Source organism: Bos taurus, chromosome 10 (genome assembly GCF_002263795.3).
Source record: "Bos taurus isolate L1 Dominette 01449 registration number 42190680 breed Hereford chromosome 10, ARS-UCD2.0, whole genome shotgun sequence".
Classification (NCBI taxonomy): Eukaryota; Metazoa; Chordata; class Mammalia; order Artiodactyla; family Bovidae; genus Bos; species Bos taurus.
The window spans coordinates 49,454,345-49,474,003 of NC_037337.1; the positions used below are offsets into that span (position 1 = coordinate 49,454,345).

General features: G+C 42.6%; 1 protein-coding gene and 1 long non-coding RNA gene across 5 annotated transcripts in view; one reads left to right on the forward strand and one right to left on the reverse strand.

Annotated features, from left to right (window-relative positions):
- Positions 1-19,659, forward strand: part of RORA (RAR related orphan receptor A) — an 809,950-nt gene that overhangs the window by 561,921 nt on the left and 228,370 nt on the right. The gene's annotated exons all lie outside the window — the stretch shown is intronic.
- LOC104973153 (uncharacterized) overlaps positions 15,013-19,659 on the reverse strand; it is a 77,449-nt gene continuing 72,802 nt past the window's right edge. Inside the window, exon 3 of the long non-coding RNA XR_809296.4 lies at positions 15,013-15,447. This is a non-coding gene — a long non-coding RNA (uncharacterized lncRNA). The remainder of the gene's footprint in view (positions 15,448-19,659) is intronic.

Below are 19,659 nucleotides of genomic sequence, written 5' to 3' on the forward strand. Positions count from 1 at the left end.
ACAGTTACATTATATAGTTGATCTGAATTATACACTATATATTTTTCTTAAAGGAAATATATGAATGATTAAATATTGGAATATACTTCAATTTTTTAAACATGCTAAACAGCCATTTTAATCCAAATAGAACATCTAGAAAACCACTAGTATGTCACCTCTGGAGTAAATCTTCCTCCTTAAACCACCACAAGGATGTTTTCAACATATCCTATTTAGAGTGTGAGTTCCGTTTGAAAATATCAGCCGTTTTTTCTAAGATAACAAACATCACTTCTAATATTCATGGAAGAAAAATATACCATTGTTGACATTTCAGATTTCATGTCTAAAAGAGAAAAAAAAATCCATGTATTATTAGATTACCTATAACAAAATAGTGTTATTGTACTGTTACAGGAAAAAAAGAGAATTGAAACTGCTGCTACTATAATTTATAGCATCTTGAGAGTAAGTGTGGGAAGGCTGAGGAATTTGGCCTTTCATTATTATCTAATTTGTTTCAGTAAAGGTGTTTTAAACTTTGGGATTTTCTAGTAGGTCTTGAATGCAAAAGTGTGTTGCTGGACACTTTTGAAAAATGTGGAAGACTAGTCTGAAATTAGAGAAGGAAATGGCAACCCATTCCAGTATTTCTGCCTGGAGAATCCCATGTCCATGGGGTCACAAATAGTCAGCACAACTGGCATTTTAATCTGAAATTAAACCGTCTGCCCTAGAGGAACTATCATCTCCCCATAGACCTTAAATTAGTGGGTCTCAGGACCAGGGGAGACTGCAAGGTCGAAAACAGTGAGAGGGAATAAGGAATGAATGGGAACAAAACCAAACCCACCACTAGGGGTGCTTGTCACAAGATGAAGTGTTCATCTCTTTTTTGTGTCTGACTCTTTGCAACCCCATGGATCATAGCCCGCCAGGCTCCTCTGTCCATGGGATTTTCCTGGGAAGAACACTGGAGTGGGTAGCCATTCCTTTCTCCAGGGGATCTTCCCAACCCAGGGATCAAACCCAGGTCTCCCAGATTGCAGACATATTCTTTACCATCTGAGCAATCAGGGAAGCCCTCTCACAAGATGGGCAGTCCTCAATCTAGCTCCCTTTACAACCAAAGAATAGATCCCTAAAAATAAGCCTTTCTGGTTCATGGTGTGTGTGTTCATGGAAGGCAGGGCACAGTAATGGGGAAGAAGGGTCACCTTAAATTACCCCTTCTTTCTCTTGGCTTCTAACTAACCACTGCCTCAGGCTGTCCATCTTCTTGAGTACTGTCGGCAACTTTTTGACATTTATTCATTATACATTCATTTATTTAATAAATATGTATTGATTGCCGGCTCTATGCTGGCAGTTGTTTGAGCAAAAAGAAGTTGGCAGTGAGGAGAGAAAGAAACGTGGTCCCAGCCCTGCAGAAGCAGGCATTTAGACATAGGAGTGAGAAATGTACATTCATGACTAATTCCAAGTGAGAGAAGAGATGCATGGACTTTGAGGGCATGGAGGCTGTGTTGGGAGCTGCACATAGAGAGGGCAGCAGTGACCCATTGTTATGAGGCATTACAGAAGCAATGCCTCTCTATTCTGAGATCAGTTTGCCTGAACTGAACTGCAGGGGAAAAGAGAGGCTGGGCAAGCCCTGGCACCATAGGGTAGCAGGAGCTCTGGGCTTCTAGACTGAGTGCACCTCTCCCTAGCCATGGGACCAATTACACAAGAAGCTTCCTTCCCCATTGCCTTGGTTTCCCACCTCTAAGTAATAGAACTGAAGTAGCCATCACTGAGGTCCCTTTCTGCTGTAGGGGCTTCCGGTCTTGACTGCATTTGTGTCCTGAAGGGCAAAGGTTGGCTTGGGTTCCTCATGCTGGGCCTGCCCTCCCTCTTCTCTAGCCTGGGACCAGTACACCATGGAGCCATCATGCCTATCCCAAGTTCATGGGGAACTTGGGCCACAACAATGAGAGTAAGAGTAAATATGCCAAGTGAAAGCTACCCAGCCATTAACAGCCAACACCTCGTCTTACAGTTCTTGCCTTGGTAGAGACTTAAATGTCTCCTTTACTGCATCCTAATTGGATATCTAACTACAGTCTGCTTGAGTATTTACAGTAGAAGGTTATCTGTTTTGTTTTTGGTTTTGTTTTGTCTTTTTACTTTTTATTTTATATTATAGTGTAGCCAATTAACAATGTTGTGATAGTTTCAGGTAGACAGCAAAGGGACTCAGCCATACATATACATGTATCCAGTCTCCCCCAAACTCCCCTCCCATCCAGACTGCCACATGACATTGAGCATAATTCCCTGTGCTATGTTATCTGTTCTATTGTTTGATATAGATCATTCCTAGGGTAAGGAGGAATCCTTCTCTCCAAGTCCAAGTGCAAGGCAAGATGGGGGCTTTTTCCAAAGTGGCAGAGCCTGGCTTAGAATCTAGTCTCCACCTTAACAAGTCTCCAACCCCAAAGTGTGCCTGAGACATAAAATCAAGGTTAAAAACTCCAGTTAACCCAACACTTGATATTTACTTCTTCCCTTCATATCAAAACCCTCAGGCCCCACCCTCTAGCCATGGTCATGGCCTCATTTTGCATCATGCCAAAAGGAGGAAGGTCTAAAGAAAGGCGATGAAATTTGGAATCCACAGGCCTGAGTTTGAGGCCCTGGTCTGTTACTTTATAGATAGGAGATTTTAGGAAGTTATCTTGCCTCTTTGGATTTCTAAATCTGTAAAATGAGAGTAGTAACAATGATTTCTCAGTGATGTAGAATTAAATGAGATCTGTATGTAAAATACTTGATGCATAGTAGAAACCCAGGTAATAGTCGTGGCTGTTAATTACTGCTGCTTAAGAAACTTAAATATAGTTAGTTCAAAGAGGAGTATACATATAGTTTGTTAAACACAGGGAGGAAAGTTTAGAGTATGTTACATTGTAGAGTCCTACCACTGAGCTTTCTGCAGTAAGTTTGGAAGTAGGATGACCTGGAGCAAGGGACTGCAGCTCAGTGGTTTCTTGACTGCCTCTGTGATTCTCCCCATCCTCATGGATTTCAGGAACTGTTGCTGGTGTGTGTCTACTGCTCACACACCCTTTGCCAGCTGCACCAAAGCCACATCAAGGCTCTTTCCCTGCATGGCCTATGTTGTTCAAGGTTTGCAGTGAAGCTGACTGTGCGGCATGGGGTTTTACCTTATCATCAGTACTTGTTTTCAGCCTGACCCCTGGATGCCCTGCTAAAGGACAGATCTCCTGATTCACTTCCTCTCAGAATTCTCCTGCATAAACAAGCCTAAGCTGTAAGATGTAAATAATTCTAACTCTAATACCAAACAGACTTAGCCACCGTGTTGCTGCTATACTCTGGTGGGAACAGGGAGGGCCAAAGTGTAGAGAGAGGAAAGGGCCTGGGAGGGAGGGGAAGATGTCAGAATTTCTATGGAGCATCTGGGGAGCAGAGCGAAAGTATTTTTATCCAAATAGTATGGAAAATTCCTTCCTGGCCCTTTATATAATAGAAGCTATTTCTAAATGTTCCTCCCACCCACCTTGGGACACACACAGGCAAAAAATGACAAAGAAGCTCAACTCCTAATGCTGAGCCACAGTGGAATGCTACTTGAATGAGAAGTTGGTGACATTTTGATATTTAAAAGAAGGTAGGCACCACAGACATGTGGACACGGGTGGGGAAGGGGAGGGTGGGATGAACTGGAAGAGTAGCATTGTCACCTATACACTCAGTTCAGTTCAGTTCAGTAGTCCAGTCGTGTCCAACTCTTGGCGACCCCATGGACTGCAGCACGCCAGGCCTCCCTGTCCATCATCAACTCCCGGAGCCTACTCAAACTCATGTCCATTGAGTCGGTGATGTCATCCAACCATCTCATCCTCTGCTGTCCCCTTCTCCTCCCACCTTCAATCTTTCCCAGCATCAGGGTCTTTTCAAATGAGTTAGCTCTTCGCATCAGGTGGCCAAAGTATTGGAGTATATATATAGATATATATACTATCTTGTATTGGTAGTATATACACTACCATGTGTAAAATAGACAGTAAGAAGCTGCTATATAGCACAGGGAGCTCATCTCAGTGCTCTGTGATGATCTGGAGGGGTGGGATGGAGGTGAGCAGGACAGGCTCAAGAGGACGGGGATATATGTAAATGTATGGCTGATCCTCTTCATTGTACAGCAGAAACTAACACAACATTGTAAAGCAATTATACTCCCCCCCCACTTTTTTTAAAAATGAAGGTAGATGCTTAGGAAAGTTCCCACTGGGCAGTAGACACAGATAAAACAGAAGGACCCTCTGTGGCCAAAGTGCTGTGGGGAGGTTCAGAGGACCCAATAGATACTCTCTTTTCCTACCAGAGCCTAAACTTGATGCCTCAGTCCAAGGAGCCAAGTTTCTTTGCCAGGAGCACATTGAGCCAACGTCCATAATCATGTGTGCAAATTGGTGATAAACATGAAATCAAATATGTATGCAATTAGTTTTATGTAAGTCTTACAGGGCTCCTGAGATCATCAGGATGAGGAGCAGATCTGGGAACGATTAGAGTGGGATCCCAGTGTCAAAGAGGAGATAGAATAAATTCGAAGGGATGGAGTGATATTCTAGGCTGGAGAATGGCAAGTGTATAAGCTAAGAACTGGGCACAAGGTGGGAATTCAATGAAAGAAGAAAGAGTTGTTGGAGAGGAAGTAGCCAAGGAGAATCTTAAAAGAGGATTGATGTGGGAGTGAGAAAAGGAGGTGGTCCTAGGGAACCACAAGAGTAACTTCAAGAAGTAGAAGATCATGGATGCTTAAAGGGAATTATTCTTGCTTTTTGAGGGGCAGACTAGAGTCAGTGAGTTAATTCAGAGATTAGGGGAAGGGTCTTCCCTTTGTAATAGCCAGCCGTAAACTAGTTTGTCATTCTGAGTTGCTTCACCAGGTACCCAGTTCAGCACTAGCAAACCAAGACCCACAGATACCCACAAAAACTGAGGACTATCAGTCACCCTGTTAAGTTCCAAAGTTGAGCAAAGTGGTCTCTTTCCTCAGACACACCCTATTATATCTCTATTTTCCAAACAAATGACATTGTTAGTGTCTCAAAACAAACAACAACAACAACAACAAAAAAAACAAGTAACAACATTTCCTGAGCTAGGTAAGAATCAGGAACTATTTATTATAGCAATGTGTCAAAAAAATGTAGTTCACATCAGAGGCAAGCAGTTTATTAATTGGAATTTTCTCTTGGGGGGTTTTCCTTTTGTGAAAGTGATTTTAGCTGAGGCCTAACTCCCTAGAGAACTTGGCCCTAGAAGAGTTTGAAGCTGAAAAAGTGCTACTCGGGCTGTTGTTTTCAGGCTTGCTCCATCTTTGCTGAAGCACCATCTTCAGTGCATCAGTTATTGATCAACACGCTGATATAGGCTTCTATCTCCAGGGAGGGTGTGTAATGATGAGAAGATGGATTCTGCCAGTAGAATTTTTACAAATGAAATAGTCCTTAAGACAACAGGGCCAACACATTCTCTTCCAGGACTCCCAGATCAGATCCCTCTCGATTCAAGAGATGCAGACTTGTGGCATGGTTCCTGTTGATTTAGTAAAGAATACCAAACCCATCATTCAAGCCCCCATCCCCTTCTTCCCAAAGGTACCTTGCCCCAAAATACCATACAGAAACACACGCAGAAGGCCACGGACACCAGCATGATCCACTATACCTAAAAGGACAGTGAGAGGCAAAAACAGGCACACAGCTAGTGCACGATTTGAGAGTCCTGTGTCAAGCAGTGCAGAGAAAGTTTGAGCTATCCACACCATCAGTGGGATCCAAGTCTGCCTTCTGAAGAAACCACCAGGTTAAAAGCCAGGAAATGTGGATATTTCCATTGGCAGCCCCATTGAAGCTCAGGCCACATGAGCACTCTGTGGGGAATGGCAAATCATCCGGTCGAACTGTCCTGTCCTGTTGTTCATTTAGCAACAGTATCAAACTTGATTCTTTTTTTCAATGAGTTGATGAGGTGTTTCGAGGTCATGCAGAGCGTGTAGGTGCTTAGTTGCTCAGTCATGTCCAACTCCTTGCGGCCCCATGGACTGTAGCCCTCTAGGCTCTTCTGTTCATGAAATTTTCCAGGCAAGAATACTGGTGTGGTTTGTCATTTCCTACCCCAGGGGATCTTCCCAACCCAGGGATCAAACCTGCATGTCTTGCGTCTCCTGCATTGGCAGGCAGATTCTTTACCACTGCACCGCCTGGGAAGCCCTTAGCCTAAGTTCCTAGGCGTGTGCTCTTTTTACCACTCTTGGTACAGTTCCATTTCCTAAACTGAGACACGTTGATGATGTTGATAAACCTTCATTATAGTAGCCACCTCCCTTCCACCTGGGACCCTGCTGCTGCTGCTGCTAAGTCACTTCAGTTGTGTCCGACTCTGTGCGACCCAATGGATGGCAGCCCACCAGGCTCCCCCTTCCCTCGGATTCTCCAGGCAAGAACACTGGAGTGGGTTGCCATTTCCTTCTCCAATGCATGAAAGTGAAAAGTGAAAGTGAAGTCGCTCAGTCGTATCCGACTCTTCGAGACCCCATGGACTGCAGCCCACCAGGCTCCTCTGTCCATGGGATTTTCCAGGGAAGAGTACTACACCTGGGACCCTAGAGGATTAATTAGATAGTATCTCTAACATACTTTATGCTCCTTGGAGAAAGCTTCTACATAAAAGCAAAGTATTATTATTTCTAAGAGGGATGAAACATATTAGCTCCTTGTAGGATCATTAAGCAAATAGATTATGCTTCCCTTTAGAGGAATTATCTCCCAGTTTTCCTAATTCTTATGGTCTCCAGAATGGAATATATACTCATAGAAAAAAAAGCAAGTTGGTTGGTGAAAGAAAAGGGTAGATTCCTAGCCATAACTCAAGAAGCTTGTTTTAAGGACTTAGTTACCAAAGAAAATAGACACCACTATCACCTTCCCTCTGATCTTATAGAATGCCCTTGTCTCATCCATAACGATTATATGGTAAAGATAGCTCTTCATTTCTCTGTGTGTTCATTTTAAGGCCTTTTGACCCTTAAAATTGCTGAATCCTTTGATTAAATCACATTGTAGTTGAGTAACTGCTTAGAAGTCATAGGGTCATCATGACACTCATACTTTATTGATATCTTACAAATTAATAATGTGAGTTATGAATAGAATTTTTTAAATCTAAACTCCAGTCCACAGAAATTTCAGGAAAGACTCAAATCAGTCTCCATTTTTCTATTCACCTCATTTTCCAGATCGTGTCAAAATGCCTTATTCGGCATTTATATAAGCCCAGCCTTCACGTGAAGCCAGTTTGACGTGCCCTGTGTTTTGGATAACTTATTGCAGTGAGGTGCAAACTGCGTGGATTTCTTCATTATGTATGTAGGGAACTGCTCGCTTTTTTCTTTTTCTTCTCTTTCTTCCTTTTGTCTGGCAAGAAAATTCCACGGTGAGAATAAGAATCTTGCTGGAGGCAAGCAAAACAAAGCACAGAGTGGGAAACAAGACCAAAAAAAAAAAAAAGAGAGAGAGAGAGAGGGACCTTAAAGTAAGTGTTGGAGTGAATTTTAGAGAAGAAAACCCATAGCCAGTATCTGTAGTGCCTCTGTGAGCCCATGGGGAGCATCCAGCCCCCAGCATCACAGGCAGAAGAAGCTCATGCGAATCAGATCTTAATCCATTAAACTCATTCACAGGAACATGTAATGTAGGTCAGTGTGGAGAGCAATGTGGCATCGTGTGCAAGCTCATTCACCATGTAGAATGATATGAGTCAGGGGCGTTCAGTGTGGAAGATCTGAAGCCAGTATATTGTAATCCAAAATGTAACCGTGGGATGAACTGAATCAGTAGCCAATAAGGCCTGCTGAAAGTGTCTCTAACACTGCATGCTGTGAACTGGCGCCTGTCCGACCTAGATTATGCATCTGAGGCACTCACAACTTCAGGTCTAGCTCCTCGTTCTCTCCAGTCCATTTATGGCCATCTTTTTCAAGTGTCTATCTTTTCCATTTATTTTATTTTCTGAGAAAGTTAATGCTTCTTTGAGTGATTTAAGCAAAACTCAGTCAGCTTCTGTGGACAGTAAAGGCAGGGAGAAAGGAGACAACAGAAACCTTTGCCTGAGAGAGCTCGGGTGATTGTTTTTATTTTTGCATCTCAGTCTCCTCAACCGCACCCTCTCGGAGGGTGCCTTCAGCATCTTCAGGGAGCCACCCAGGCAGTCTGACAACAGGCTTTGTGGGTTGTGTCTGCTCTTAGGATGGGTGTGATGAAAGGAGTGTGGCCACATCCTTCTTTCTTTGTAACCACAGCCTGATATAGCTCCTCCCACAACTCCTCTCCAACCCAAAACCATGAAAAAGCACCCAAAAAAAGCCAAAATATAGACACTTTGGAAAAATCCTTGACTTTAAGCTTTGCCTATTCAAGTTTGGAGCCACCCATCTTTGTCACAACTGTATTGCCTACAGGTAGAGGTAAGATTCCTTGAGGGGGTTTAAAGCACATTTTGTTAGAATCAATTTTTTAAGAGATTTTAATAAAATATCAAAATCAAATTCATTTCAGTGCCCCCACTATAAAAGTGAAACAACATTCATTATTTAAATAACAGAAAAGCTATAAGAGCAGAAAGAAGGAAAAGCACTAGACACACAATTAAAAATTTTATATTTCCTTCTAGACCTTCCTCCTTCCTTTATTTTCTTCCTTCTTTCCTTTCTTTCTGCACAGCAAAGGAAACCATCAACACAATGAAAAGATGACTTACCAAGTGAGAGAAGATATTTGCAAGTCAAATACCCAATAAAGGGGTTAATATCCAAAATATACAAAGAACTCATACAACTTAAACAACAGAAAAAGAACAACAACCCGCTTTAAAAAATGAGCAGAGGAGATGAATACTCATTTTTCCCAGAGATGTACAGATGGCCACAGGCACATGAAAAGATGTTCAGTGTCACTAACTTTAGGAAAATGCAAATCAAAACCACAATGAGATGTCACCTCACACCTGTTAGAATGGCTATCATCCTTCTTTTCTTTCCTGTGAGTGCTCTTTTTTTTTCCCTTAAGTCCCAGGTAGAACGTTTCCAGGCTCAAATATATGGTATTTGGATATATACTGCTTTAATCAACACTCAGGGATGAGTAAGGTGCACCCTACATCTCCCTCCTCCACCACCTCTCCAGCACCTTGCCCACTCACATCAGTTAGAAAAGGTGTGTGATGTGAGCTGGTTATCTTCTTGGTCCCTAAAGCAACTGGAAAAAAAATGGTAGAGTGACAGCAACCTAATTGCCCTTAAGCAGATTAAGTCTCCTAGTTCTAGTGGTAAAACCTGCTGGTTACTGTCCTCATCTACCCTGCTCAGTATCCACTGTTGATTAATTGCAAATATCCGTGCTTCAAGACAGAGGGGTAAACACTTGTGCCCCTCTGGCGTTCCCTGCACGTTCTCTGTTCATTGAGGAAAGTGGAGCCAAGTGGGAATGTAGCCAGCAATGCAGCTGGCTTTCCGATGCATGTTTCTGTAACACATCTTAGTGCTATATTTGTCAATGGACTTAGGGCCTCAGAGAACTTTCCAAGGTGAAAACCTAACATTGCTTCCATGGACATTGAGGGTAAAGCCCTTAACCCTGGGACTTAATGAGAACAAAATTAAGTGCTTCTTTAAGCAGCTTAGATTTATCTTGTCAATATAAGTGATGGGAGGCTTCTTTGTGTGCTTTCAAAAAGAGATTGTGTGTGTGTGTTAATCTAAAGCATCGTCTCCTTGCTTCATTATATCACCATCCACACTGTTCCTTTGTGATAGACAGGGTTCATCTATTCCCCTGCTCTAAACTTAATTACTTTGCAATTAATTCTTTGTTGAAAATAGCAAGGCTCCTAAACTCAGAACATCTCATTGTGAGAAAGGCTGTTTATGGATAGAGGTCAAGAGGACATATCAGAATATTCCGCAGCTCTGCCACAGATATTTTGAATGAAAATGGCAGGAGAGAAAAGGCCCATTCCAAACGAGTTTGCCATGGAAAGTGAGGCTTCCTCCCAAACTGATTTAAGAATTTTAAACTTAGCCTGATAGAAAGATCTCAGTGCAGTCATCTTAACAGTTCACATTTTTCTAGGGCTTGCCTTGTGGCAAAAACTAGCACATGAATTATTTTTGCTAATCCTTATAAAAATCTCCCCAGCAAGGTATTATCCACACTATCTTATAAATGACAATAATTTCTTAAGATTATACAGCTGTCCCCTAAAGGGATTCGTTTCTCATGGTCGTTACTGAATAGTTTGCACACATAGGTTGTGGACACCACCATGCCAGTTTTGCAGATGAGACAAGTGAGGTTTTGAGAAATGACTTGTCTAATATGTCACAGATGGTAAGTGCTGATCCCAGCCTTAGACTCTTATTATCTGCCTGCACTCTCAGCTATGACCCTAAATTACCTCCCTCCCAAAGTCCTTATCCTTATCCTCCACCAGCCTGGGAAGACGGTCTTTTAGGGAGTGGATCCAGTGTGTTAGTTGGGTCAAATTAAGTCTTCCTTGGAAGGGACTCAGAGGAAATCGCAGGAGTGTGTACTTTGGAGAAGATGCTGCTGTCTTATGTATCCTGGGGTCTGTGAGGATCCGAGGCTGATGAATCAGTCCCTGTGGTACCCACAGCCCTTTCCAAATACTACTTCTTCAGTCTTCCTCCCAGACCTTGGAGGTCGTGATGAGCACACTAGTGACATGGTGGAGGAGGGTACCGTCTTTCTCTTGTACAAAAATGGCAGCATAAGACAAGACCAGGCAAAATCAGAGCCTCTGCTGGAAGGGCAGGCACTTCCTGTACCATGTGCTATGGAGCAGGGTCTGGGCACCACTAGGGGTTCACACACGGTAAGTAACAGCTGAATGTTGTTGAGTGTGTGACTGAGTGCTCACAGTTCTAAGGACAGAGGAGAGGTAGTACACTGGTGATTTTTGAATTCATTTCCCACTTTACCCTAACTTTAGAGAAATCGAATCTCCAAGTAAAAGTTTCTCAGTCATACCATCTCACTTCCTCTGGGAAAATCCTTCTAACTTCTTCAGAGCCCTTTGATCCATGGTGGTTCTTGTCCAAGCCATGCTTCAGATACTTAACATATGAAGCATTGTCTTGCGTGTCACAGTGCTTATCAGAAGATATGGTACTCATATAGAACTGTGCATTTCTTGAAGGCATTCACTGTTTTTCCTTTAATTGTGGTGTAATTGACAGAATGACCTTTGATTCATTCAGCAAACATCCCAGAGATATTTTCTAAGGAGTCAACATGTGCCAGGTGCAATGGCGGGACCTTAAGATTCAGAAACGAAAGTCTCTGTACTTAACAGGAAGGGGTAGTATTTTCTATCTTTGAGAGGGAGTGTGGTGGGTAATAGAGGGTACATAAGAGATGTGTTTAGACAATTAAGTAAATAAAAGGTAATGTGGCATGACGGCTCTGAAAATGGTAAGCAGGGAGAAGAGAGCCAACTTTGGGGGAATTTAGAAAAAGCACCCCTGGACTTTGGTGGTTGTCCAATGGTTAAGCATCCACCTGCCAATGCAGGGCACATGAGTTCAATCTCTGGTCTGGGAAGATTCCACGTGCTGCAGGGCAACTAAGCCTGTGGCCCACAACTACTGAGCTCTAGAGCCTGCGTTCTACAACGAGAAGCCTCCATAATAAAAGGCCCGCACACCAACTAGAGAGCAGCCCCCACTCGCTGAAACTAGAGAAAGCCCACATGCAGCCTGAAGACCCAGTGCAGCCAAAAATAATTTTTTAAAAAAGAAAAATCACCCCTTCCTAGAGGTGGATGCAGACCCACACCTGGGCTCGTAGACTTGTGGAGGAAATATGTCCCGCCCATCCTTTAACCAGTACCTGTGAGCTGTGATGAAGCTGCACAATAAACCGAGACCAGATGAAGGGTGAGCTGGGTGCAGGAGACAAGCAGCAGAGTCTGCGTGTGCTGGTAAATGGAGTCTGCACTGAGTCTTTGGAGGTTTTGTGGGAATTAGCCCAGGAAAGAAAAAAGGTATATAGCATTCCTGGCAGAGAAAACAGAGGACCAGAAAGCTCAGAGGTCTTTGAGAACATGGAATACTTGGGGAGCTGTAAAGGCTGGGAAACCAGGTGCCTTTCTTCATTAAGTAACTTCCTTGATGCCTTGGATAATGCATTCTTTTAGGAAAATGTTTATTGCTGGTGAAATATATCAGTGAAGATTCCTGACTTTTTCCTTGCTGTATCTACTAGGCTGTCCTTCCACACTGACACACAAAGTAGAGAATGACAAGTTTATACTCAGTTCCCACGTCCCTTGGACTTCAGTTCCCTGTGAACAGAGTAAAAATTGTCCCTTACGCATCATCACGTTGGCTCTGCTTCCTCCAGCTTCTGCAACACTGAAGATGGCAGGTTTGGTGGGACTGGATCAAGGTCAGCCTGCCTGCTCCCCTCCCCTTTGTAGGTTTTACTTCCACTTAAGGGAAGCACTGCTGCTGAAGATCATGTTCTCTATTACCGCTCTGCTGGCAGGTGTCCTTGCGAAAGGGAACAATAAAGAAGAGTTGTTGTATCTTGGATGCTTTTGAATAGAATGGGAAATTGTTATTCAAATCCCACTTGATGCCCAGAGTGCACATTACTTTTTACCATGTTCTAGGTTTTTTTTTTTTTCTTTTCATAAAATGTGTACTTTCCCCAGCCACCCACCCCCCTCATGTCTCCTAATGAGCACAGTTCCCACATCTGGACAGGACAGGCCTCTCTGCAAGGTCCTTCCTGTCTCTCTGACCTCCCTGGCTTTCCTCCTGGACAAAAAGCAGATCAGCTAGCAGAACAGCATTGAGAGTGTCACAGCACGTTCTGTGTACTGTGGGAAATCAGTGAATGAAGCCCGCTTAGCTTCTGGAATATAATTCTGATTTAAACAAACTTGGGTAAGGAGCTGCTAAGCTGCTAAGTCACTTCAGTAGTGTCCGACTCTGTGCAACCCCATAGACGGCAGCCCAACAGGCTCCCCTGTCCCTGGGATTCTTTAGGCAAGAACACTGGAGTGGGTTGCCATTTCCTTCTCCAATGCATGAAAGTGAAAAGTGAAAAGTGAAAGTGAAGTTACTCAGTCGTGTCCGATTCTTAGTGACCCCATGGACTGCAGCCTACCAGGCTCCTCCGTCCATGGGATTTTCCAGGCAAGAGTACTGAAGTTGGGTGCCATTGCCTTCTCCGGGGTAAGGAGCACATGGGCCTAATTTATAGAATCGGCTCTATTTGGAAAACTACTGGTAACTATTAAAATGTCACCAGTAATTTTCACTGGGAGCAAAAACAAAATATTCTACAGATAAGAGGGAAACTCGACAGTTTCTAACACTGCTATAGAAAGTGTTAGACATTGGTGCTACAGTTCTCTGCTTCTCCCTATGATCACCTTTTTATGCACAAATCATGTGCCTAGGCTTTTTTGGTGAAAATGAGTTTAAGAAATGAATGCTTTAAATCTTAATGTTAGCCTCATTTTCTAAGGAAGGAGTGAACTAACTCAAATTCTATACATAAAACTTTTGGTCTAGAATTTGGATCTAAGCCTTTTGATATTCCTGACTTTTTTCCTGACATGACAGACACAGTGACATATCTCACTTGGGAGGAGAACAAAGAAAGACATAAGATAGTTGGTGTATTGTTTAGACTCAAATCTCGGGAAGTGGAGTAGAATAATTTATCTACAAGCTTAAGCTAAAGAAAGAAAAATAGTGCATCTTATAGATAAGATTAAATAGATTAAATTCCATTTAAAAATTAAAATCAGCTATAAAGAATACAATCACAATAGTAATTTTTTTTTTTTAATATAGGCAAATAAGGACTTCCCTGGTGGTCCAGTGGCTAAGATTGTATGCTTCCAAAGCAAGGGGCCTGGGTTTCATCCCTGGTCAGGGAACTAGATCCCATGTGCCACAACTAAGACCCAGTGAAAATAAATTAAAACAATTTTTTTAATAATTAAAATTCTAAAAATAAAATATAGGCAAATATATTTTGGGGATAGACAAAGTCTTTATGTGCATATAAACAAGGCAAAAACTATAAATAAAAGACCACTATATTTGATTCTATCCCCTTAAATAAAATAAAAAATTTTAACTTGCACATGCAAAAATAATAATCCAAACAAAATAATAACTCAAACAAAGACACTTGAGAGTCCCTTGTATGGCAAGGAGATCAAGCCAGTTAATCATAAAGGAAATCAGTCCTGAATATTCATTGGAAGGGATGATGCTGCAGCTGAAGCTCCAATACTTTGGCCACCTGATATGAAGGACTGAGTCATTTGAAAAGACCCTGATGCTGGGAAAGATTGAAGGCAGGAGAAGAAGGGGATGACAGAGGATGAGATGGTTGGATGTCATCACCAACTCAATGGACATGAGCTTGAGCAAGCTCCGGGAGTTGGTGACAGACCAGGAAGCCTGGCATGCTGCAGTCCATGGGGTCGCAAAGAGTCGGACACAATTGAGCGACTGAGCTGAAACAAAATGTAGAAAAAGAAATAAACAATATGTGACTATCTTTGCAGAATTATTATAAATTGGTAAGTAAAAGACTAATAATACTGCAATACAAAAATAAGCAGAAATTATGAACAGGTAACTAGCAAAAGAGGAATATAAAAATCAACAATCTTAGAGAAAACAATCTCATAAGTAAATAAAGATATAAATTTAGAGGAGATACCTTTTTAGCTAACTGAGTATCAATTTCTTTTTGACGATAATGTTCTGTGTACTATACTCCAGGAATTATAAATTGATGAAGACTTTTCCACAGGATATCTTAATGATATATGTTCATTTCTTTTTAGAAGTTAAGCTTTCAAGAAGGTTCTTTTTAAAAATATATATATATTAATAAAGATACATGTAACAAGGATAATTAGAGTAGAATTATTTTTAATAACAAAAAAGGAATTGGCATAAAGGACTATGATTATTCATAAGTGATAGAGTTAATAGGATTTTAATTTTCTCCTTAAATCTTTAAAAATCTGTCCACATGTTCTACAGTAAATATACATTACTTTTATGTTTTTAAATGATGATGGATCTCAAGAAAATACTGGAAGGCTTTCCCAGTGGCATATCAAACAGGGGCAGGTGATGGGAGTGGCTGGCCCTGGGGAAGGAATATTTTATCACTGACATTGTTTAGAATTGTCAGCCCATGGTAAAAATCAAAAGCAAACCAGCATCTAGCTGGGCTCTTTGTTTTCAAATCATCCCCGGCAGGCTGTGCTGGTCTGCTGCTCCTATGGCATTCTCCACTCCTTGGTATAGGACTGTGGCTGCTGACACTTCTGGAAAGAAAGAAGAAGGGCAACACATCAAGTTCAGCATGTCAAGTATGTAAAAATCACTTGAGATCGGTACTTTTACCAGTTCTGCAATAAAATACATAATCATTTCATGAGTACAAACACAGGAGTTTTTCCAGCTTGCCTGGGTGATCCGACTTCAGGAGTGGAGCGGCACCGCGTTCGCGCTGTCGCCTTTCATGTTCTGCGTGCGTGCGGAATCCCACAGGAGCCTCATTTGTCCCGTCAGACAGCAACTTCACAGGGGAGAGTTGTTGGCTGACTGAGAGGTACAACTCCGCATTTCCATCCCGGAGGAACCGTGAATGAGATGTTATACAATATGAATGGCTATCCCCCTAGGCACTCTATAAATTTATCATAAAGCACTGGATTTTGCAATAACAAAAATAACCATGAAATTCGAACAAAGTGTAAAAAAGAGAAATTGATGTCTCTTCAGGGTCACCCTAGACCCCAGATTGTACTGAGCAGAAGGTCTGGTTGCATTAACACAAGACCAAGCCTTATTTGTTTCAGGGCAGGTGGAAACTCTGCAGTGTGTGACTGGCCCTGAACTTTCTAGTGCTGGGGAACGGAAAGTTAAATAGGAGCCCACCAGTGTTTCTAAAAGGAGGGACAACACTGCATGTTGAGGCATGAGTACAGCTAGTTAGATGATACCTTGTTTGCTTTTAATATCCACTGTGTAACAGATCAGTAGAAAGGTCCAATTTGGGGTTTTGCTGTGACTAGGAGATGGCGAGAATACACAGAAGAACTGGACAAAAAAAGATCTTCATGACCCAGATAATCAAGATGGTGTGATCACTCACCTAGAGCCAGACATCCTGGAATGTGAAGTCAAGTGGGCCTTAGAAAGCATCACTACGAACAAAGCTAGTGGAGGTGATGGAATTCCAGTTGAGCTATTTCAAATCCTGGAAGACGATGCTGTATAAGTGCTGCACTCAATATGTCAACAAATTTGGAAAACTCAGCAGTGGCCACAGGACTGGAAAAGGTCAGTTTTCATTCCAATCCCAAAGAAAGGCAATGCTAAAGAATGCTCAAACTACCACACAATTGTACTCATCTCACATGCTAGTAAAGTAATGCTCAAAATTCTCCAAACCAGGCTTCAGCAATACGTGAACCGTGAACTTCCAGATGTTCAAGCTGGTTTTAGAAAAGGCAGAGGAACCAGAGATCAAATTGCCAACATCCTCTGGATCATTGAGAAAGCAAGAAAGTTCCAGAAAAACATCTATTTCTGCTTTATTGACTATGCCAAAGCCTTTGACTGTGTGGATCACAATAAACTATAGAAAATTCTGAAAGAGATGGGAATTCCAGACCACCTGACCTGCCTCCTGAGAAACCTATATGCAGGTCAGGAAGCAACAGTTAGAACTGGACATGGAACAACAGACTGGTTCCAAACAGGAAAAGGAGTACGTCAAGGCTGTATATTGTCACCCTGCTTGTTTAACTTATATGCAGAGTACATCATGAGAAACGCTGGGCTGGAAGAAGCACAAGCTGGAATCAAGATTGCCAGGAGAAATATCAATAACCTCAGATATGCAGATGACACCACCCTTATGGCAGAAAGTGAAGAGAAACTAAAAAGCTTCTTGATGAAAGTGAAAGTGGAGAGTGAAAAAGTTGGCTTAAAGCTCAACATTCAGAAAACGAAGATCATGGCATCTGGCCCCATCACTTCATGAGAAATAGATGGGGAAACAGTGGAAACAGTGTCAGACTTTATTTTTCTGGGCTCCAAAATCACTGCAGATGGTGACTGCAACCATGAAATTAAAAGACGCTTACTCCTTGGAAGGAAAGTTATGACCAACCTAGATAGCGTATTCAAAAGCAGAGACATTACTTTACCAACAAAGGTACGTCTAGTCAAGGCTATGGTTTTTCCAGTGGTCATGTATGGATGTGAGAGTTGGACTGTGAAGAAAGCTGAGCACTGAAGAATTGATGCTTTTGAACTGTGGTGTTGAGAAGACTCTTGAGAGTCCCTTGGACTGCAAGGAGATCCAACCAGTCCATTCTGAAGGAGATCAGCCCTGGGATTTCTTTGGAAGGAATGATGCTGAAGCTGAAACTCCAGTACTTTGGCCACCTCATGCGAAGAGTTGACTCATTGGAAAAGACTCTGATGCTGGGAGGGATTGGGGCAGGAGGAGAAGGGGACGACAGAGGATGAGATGGCTGGATGGCATCACTGACTCGATGGACTTGAGTCTGAGTTAACTCCGGGAGTTGGCGATGGACAGGGAGGCCTGGCATGCTGCGATTCATGGGGTCGCAAAGAGTTGGACACGACTGAGCGACTGAACTGAACTGAACTGAGGAGATTGGGGTGAGGGGAGGCCTCATTTGGGCAGCCATATAGGACACAGAGCATCTAACTTGGAGTTCTTTGGTGTTTTTTCTTTTTTTGGTTGAGCTGGGTCTTTGTTGCTGAAGATGGGCCTTCTCAAGTTGTGGTGAGCTAGGGCTACTCTTCATTGTGGTACACAAGCTTCTTTCCTTGTGTTGGCTTCTCTCACTGTGAAGAACGGGCCCTAGGCTCACTGGCCTCAGTGGTAGAAGCATGCAGGCTCAGTAGCTGTGGTACATGGGCTTAGTTTCTCTGAGGCATGTAGAATCTTTCCAGACCAGGTATCAAACCCATGTTCCCTGCATTGGCAGGTGGATTCTTATCCACTGTACCACCAGGGAAGTCCCTAGGCTTGTGGTTTTTGGAAAAGCAGTATGTTGAGGTTAATGTAGCTCTGTAGATATTTATTGTTGCAACTGCCATGGCACTTAGTTATCTCTTAAGGAAGTCCTGCTGCTGCTGCTGCTGCTGCTGCTGCTGCTGCTAAGTCGCTTCAGTCGTGTCCGACTGTGCGACCCCAGAGATGGCAGCCCACCAGGTGCCCCCGTCCCTGGCATTCTCTAGGCAAGAACACTGGAGTGGGTTGCCATTTCCTTCTCCAATGCAGACCTAACTAGAGGTAAAATTTGTGATATGGAAATTGCTCAAAATCCCACAAAAAGGAATCCATCCCAGCTGGAGTTGTGTTTCATTCATTGTAGCTCAGAAATCTCTCCCCCTGTTTATCATCTTAGCCGGTCAAGAGTGAGGGCTGAGCATAAGTCTCCTTTTAGACATCAGACCCTCACTTTTGGTCCCCTGTGAAACCCTTTAGAATCTCAGAAAACAGTTTCCATGTTTCCCAGACTAAATGCAGGTATTGTTTCTCTATTGTATCGGTTTAAGGGGACCATCTCACACTCATTGACTTAGGGATTAGAAGACTGTCATACAGAATGAAGTAAGTCAAAAAGAGAAAAACTAATATTGTATAATGTCGCATATGTGTGGAATGTAGAGAAATGGTACAGATGAACTTATTTGCAAAGCAGAAAGAGAGACAGATATAGAGAACAAATGTATGGGCACCAGAGAGGAAAGCAGGCGATGGGGTGGGGGGATGAATTGGGAGATTGGGATTGACATGTATACACTATTGATACTATGTATAAAATAGGTAACTAATAGGAACCTACTGTATAGCCCAGGGAATGCTACTCAGTGCTCTGTGGTGACCTAAATGGAAAGGAAATACAAAAGAGAGGGGATGTATGTATACCTATAGCTGATTCACCTTGCTGAAAAGCAGAAACTAACACAACATTGTAAAGTAACTATACTCCAATAAAAACTTATATTCAAAAAACCCTACCAAAAAAAATGATCAGAAGAATTGCTACTGTGTCCTTCAAAATATAAATGCCTCCGAGGCCATCTCCAGTTTAGGAAAATCGGGTCCTTTACTTTTGCTCTTGCTTCCCCTCAGCATTTTCTCCTGCAGCAGAAATAATGCATTTAGTCATTTTGGGACAGCGGTTTAATACATTAATGATTGTAGGTGCTGTTTCTAGAATCTTGGCTCTGCAAATGTAACCTGGTGAGGGGGTCAGTGGCAGTGAGCGAGGGTCCTGAAAAGCGAGGATTTTCAGAAGCCAGGATGCACTGCAGTGAAAGCACAAGCATCCCCCGTCGTTAAAACAGATGAGGAATCCGTGCTTTGCAGCCTGTCAGAGACACACGTGGCCTTGCGGTGGGCTGAGGCAGGGAGAGGGGAAAGTGAAAGGGGCATGAAAATGATACAAAATCAGAGAAATGTGGGCCTCCTGTTCCTCAGCTTC